The sequence below is a fragment of the Triticum urartu genome, chromosome 1A (genome assembly GCF_056163025.1).
Source record: "Triticum urartu cultivar PI428250 chromosome 1A, HENAU_Tu73, whole genome shotgun sequence".
In the NCBI taxonomy this organism is placed as follows: Eukaryota; Viridiplantae; Streptophyta; class Magnoliopsida; order Poales; family Poaceae; genus Triticum; species Triticum urartu.
The window spans coordinates 388,848,946-388,853,939 of NC_141873.1; positions in this window are offsets into that span (position 1 = coordinate 388,848,946).

Genomic DNA, 4,994 nt, shown 5'->3' on the forward strand with positions numbered 1-4,994 from the left:
CGAGGTTACCGTGCAGATGACGCAACCAAGCTCAAGGAGGAGCTCGATGAAGATCTTGTCCTTTGTGTTGTTTTGTTCTAGTTGATCAGTAGTGGAGCCCAGTTGGGGTCGATCGGGGATCTGTGTAGCATTTGGGGTAGTCTTCTTTCATTTTCGTTCCGTAGACGGACCTTGATTGTATCTGGTTGATGTAATGCTTTAATTCATGTATTGTGTGAAGTGGCGATTGTAAGCCAACTATGTATCTCTTTCCCTTATGTATTACAGGGGTTGTGTGAAGATTACCTGACTTGCGACATTGCTTTCAATGCGGTTATGCCTCTAAGTCGTGCTTCGACATGTGGAAGATATAGCCGCATCGAGGGCGTTACAGTGGACAACACTCTGCCCTCTTGTTGCTATGCATCATCATGATCCTGTGTGTGCGTAGGATTTTTTTTGAAATTACTACGTTCCCCAACACTTCCTAGTGAAGATGCCGCTACCCATCTAAACAACTTTGTTGATTTGTGTGATATGCAAAAGAATAAAGATGTGGATAATGATATTGTTAAACTTAAGCTATTTCCGTTTTTGCTTAGAGATCGTGATAAAGCTTGGTTTTCGTCTTTGGCTAAAAATAGTATTGATTCATGGAATAAGTGCAAAGATGCTTTTATCTGTAAGTATTTTCATCCCGCTAAGATCATCTCTCTTAGAAATGATATTATGAATTTAAGCAACTTGATCATGAACATGTTGCACAATCTCGGGAGAGGATGAAATTAATGATACGTAATTGCCCTACACATGGTTTGAATCTTTGGATGATTATACAAAACTTTTATGCCGAATTGAATTTTGCTTCTAGAAATCTTTTAGATTCGGCCACAGGAGGCACTTTTATGGAAATCACTTTAGGAGAAGCTACTAAACTCCTAGATAATATTATGGTTAATTATTCTCAATGGCACACCAAAAGATCTACTAATAAAAAAGTGCATGCAATTGAAGAGATCAATGTTTTGAGTGGAAAGATGGATGAACTTATGAAATTGTTTGCTAATAAGAGTGCTCCTACTGATCCTAATGATATTCCTTTGTCTACCTTGATTGAGAATAATAATGAATCTATGGGTGTGAATTTTGTTGGTAGGAACAATTTTGGTAACAACGCGTATAGAGGTAATTTTAATTCTAGGTCGTTTCCTAGTAATTCCTCTAATAATTTTGGTAATTCCTACAACAATTCTTATGGAAATTTTAATAAGATTCCCTCTGAATTTGAGACTAGTGTTAAGGAGTTTATGAATTCGCAAAAGAATTTCAATGCTTTGCTTGAAGAAAAATTGCTTAAGGTTGATGAATTGGCTAGGAACATTGATAGAATATGTCTTCATGTTGATTCTTTGAAACTTAGATCTATTCCACCTAAGCATGATATCAATGAGTCTCTCAAAGCCATGATAATTTCCATTGATGAGTGCAAAGAAAGAACCGCTAGGATGCGTGCTAAGAAAGATTGCTTTGTGAAAGCGTGTTCTTCTAGTTTTCATGATAATAAAGATGAAGATCTAAAAGTTATTGATCTGTCTCCTATTAAATCTTTGTTTTGCAATATGAACCTTGATAATGATGATACTAAAGATGAGCCACCTTTACCTAGAAGGCGTTCCAAAAATTCGGAGTTTTTAGATCTTGATGCAAAAATTGTTAAAAGTGGGATCGAAGAGGTTAAAACTTTAAATATCAATGAACCCACTCTCTTGGATTTCAAGGAATTCAATTATGATAATTGCTCTTTGATAGATTGTATTTCCTTGTTGCAATCCGTGTTAAATTTTCCTCATACTTATAGTCAAAATAAAGCTATTACTAAACATATCGTTGACGCTTTGATGCAATCTTATGAAGAAAAACTTGAGTTGGAAGTTTCTATCCTTAGAAAACTTTATGATGAGTGGGAACCTACATTAAAAATTAAAATTAAACATCATGAATGCCATGCTTTGTGTGATTTGGGTGCTAGTCTTTCCATGATTCCAAAAACTTTGTGTGATTTGCTAGGTTTCCGTGATTTTGATGATTGTTCTTTAAACTTGCACCTTGAGGATTCCACTATTAAGAAACCTATGGGAATAATTAATGATGTTCTTATTGTTGCAAATAGGAACTATGTGCCCGTAGATTTCATTGTTCTTATATAGATTGCAATCCTTCATGTCCTATTATTCTTGGTAGACCTTTCCTTAGAACGATTGGTGCAATTATTGATATGAAGGAAGGGAATATTAGATTCCAATTTTCATTAAGGAAGGGAATGGAACACTTCCCTAGAAAGAAAATTAAATTACCACATGAATTTATAATAATAGACACTTATGGATTGCCTACCAAAGATGGTAATACCTAAATCTATCCTTGCTTTTATGCCTAGCTAGGGGCGTTAAACGATAGCGCTTGTTGGGAGGCAACCTAATTTTATTTTTATTCCTTGCTTTTTTCTCCTGTTTAGTAATAAATAATTTATCTAGCCTCTGTTTTGGTTGTGTTTTTTTTTGCTTAATTAGTTTTTGTGCCAAGTTGAACCGTTGGGAAGACTTGGGGAAAGTCTTTTTGATCTTGCTGTAAAAAACAGAAATTTTAATGCTCACGAGAATTGCTGCCATTTTTATTTGGAAGGTGATATTTAGTTAATTCTTTTTGAAGATGATTAATAGATAAATTCCTCACGTCCAGCAATTTATTTTAGAATTTTTTGGATTTCAGAAGTTGCGTTAGCTACAGATTACTACAGACTATTCTGTTTTTGACAGATTCTGTTTTTCGTGTGTTGTTTGCTTACTTTAATGAATCTATGGCTAGTAAAATAGTTTATAAACCATAGAGAAGTTGGAATACAGTAGGTTTAACACCAATATAAATAAAGAATGAGTTTATTACAGTAACTTTAGTTGGTGTTTTGTTTTCTTTCGCTAACGGAGCTCACGAGATTTTCTACTTTGAGTTTTGTGTTGTGAAGTTTTCAAGTTTTGGGTGAAGATTTGATGGATAATGGAACAAAGAGTGGAAAGAGCCTAAGATTGGGGATTCCAATGGCGCCCCAAGGTAAAATTAAAGGACATCAAAAAGCCTAAGTTTGGGGATGCCCCGGAAGGCATCCCCTCTTTTGTCTTCGTCTATCGGTAACTTTAGTTGGAGTTATATTTTTATTCACCACATGATATATTTTTATTTTGGGGGTGCCTTCCGAGGCATCCCCAAGCTTTGGCTTTTAGGTGTCCTTATATTATCTTGGGGGTGACATGGGCATCCCCAAGCTTAGGCTCTTCCCACTCCTTGTTCCGTAATCCATTAAATCTTTACCCAAAACTTGAAAACTTCACAACACAAAACTTAAAGTAGAAAATCTCATGAACTCCGTTAGCGAAAGAAAACAAAAGACCACTTCAAGGTACTGTAATTAACTCATTCTTTATTTATATTGGTGTTATAACTACTGTATTCCAACTTCTTTATGGATTATAAACTATTTTACTAGCCATAGATTCATCAAAATAAGTAAACAACACACGAAAAACAGAATCTGTCAAAAACAGAACAGTCTGTAGTAATCTGTAGATAGCGCAAGCTCTGGAACCCCAAAAATTCTACAATAAATTTCTGGACGTGAGTAATTTATCTATTAATCATCTGCAAAAATAATTAACTAAATAGAACTTTCCAAATAAAAATGACAGCAGTTCTCGTGAGCGCTAAAGTTTCTGTTTTTTACGGCAAGTTCAACAAGACTTTCCCCAAGTCTTCCCAACGGTTCTACTTGGCACAAACACTAATTAAACACAGAAAACACAACCAAAACAGAGGCTAAATAATTTATTTATTACTAAACAGGAGCAAAAATCAAGGAATAAAAATAAAATTGAGTTGCCTCCCAACAAGCGCTATCGTTTAACGCCCCTAGCTAGGCATAACAAGCAAGAATACATCTAGGTATTGCCATAATAGTAAGATAGATTATTAAAACTCATTTCATATTCTCTACATTTGGCAGCAAGTTTTCTTTAAGGCAAGCAAAAGTAATCAGAAGGACTAAATTTAGCGGGACAAAAGTCCCAAAGATCAACCTTGGGAGGTATAGGTTCCTCCTTTGGTCCTTCATAATGCACAACCAATTCATAATTATAAGCATTCTTTTGACAGAACTTTGTGAGCCTATATTCAAGAGAATATCCTAGTTCATTATTTCGAATAGCCAAATCATCATTAAGTTCAGAAATTCTATCAACTAAAACATCGGTAGGAACCCTTTTTCTAAGATTTTCATTGAAAGCAGCATAGTCTAGAGATTGAAAACGCATTATTTCTTCTTGATCAAAGAGGATAGCCTCTATGGGAGGACGGCAAGTGTCCACCCTATAATGCGCAAAGATTTCTTTGGCTTCTTTTATTATGAATCTAAACTCATGAGCCAAAAAGATAGTAGCGGCACGCTTAACAGAAGAATGCTCAATATTAGAAAATTCCAGAAAAATCCTTTGTATGGAAGGATGCATATGCATGAATTGTCTTTCAAGTTCAACTACGAGCATGGCAATAGCGTCCGCAAGACTACTAGTTCTGTGAAGGATAGAACTACCCATAGAAGGTAAAGCACCGGCACAAGTAAAGAAATCTTGAATAACTCCTTTTCCAATAATATTACCACTACCAACACGGAATTTTTTTTATGAAAGATGGTAGGTTCTTTAGCAGGAGCATCAGAATTTTTCATGATATTATTATTGTCCATATCGACAATAATTTCCCCAATTTCAGACATAGAGGCAGAAGGTAAAGGACTTGACATAACGACAAGCAAGCAAACTAACACACAAGCAAACAAAAAACAAACGGGCAAAAGAGGCAAAAGAGAAAGAGAGGGAGGATAGAGAGAGAGGGCGAATAAAACGGCAAGGCTGAAGTGGGGGAGAGGAAAACGAGAGGCAAATGGCAAATAATGTAATGCGGGAGAT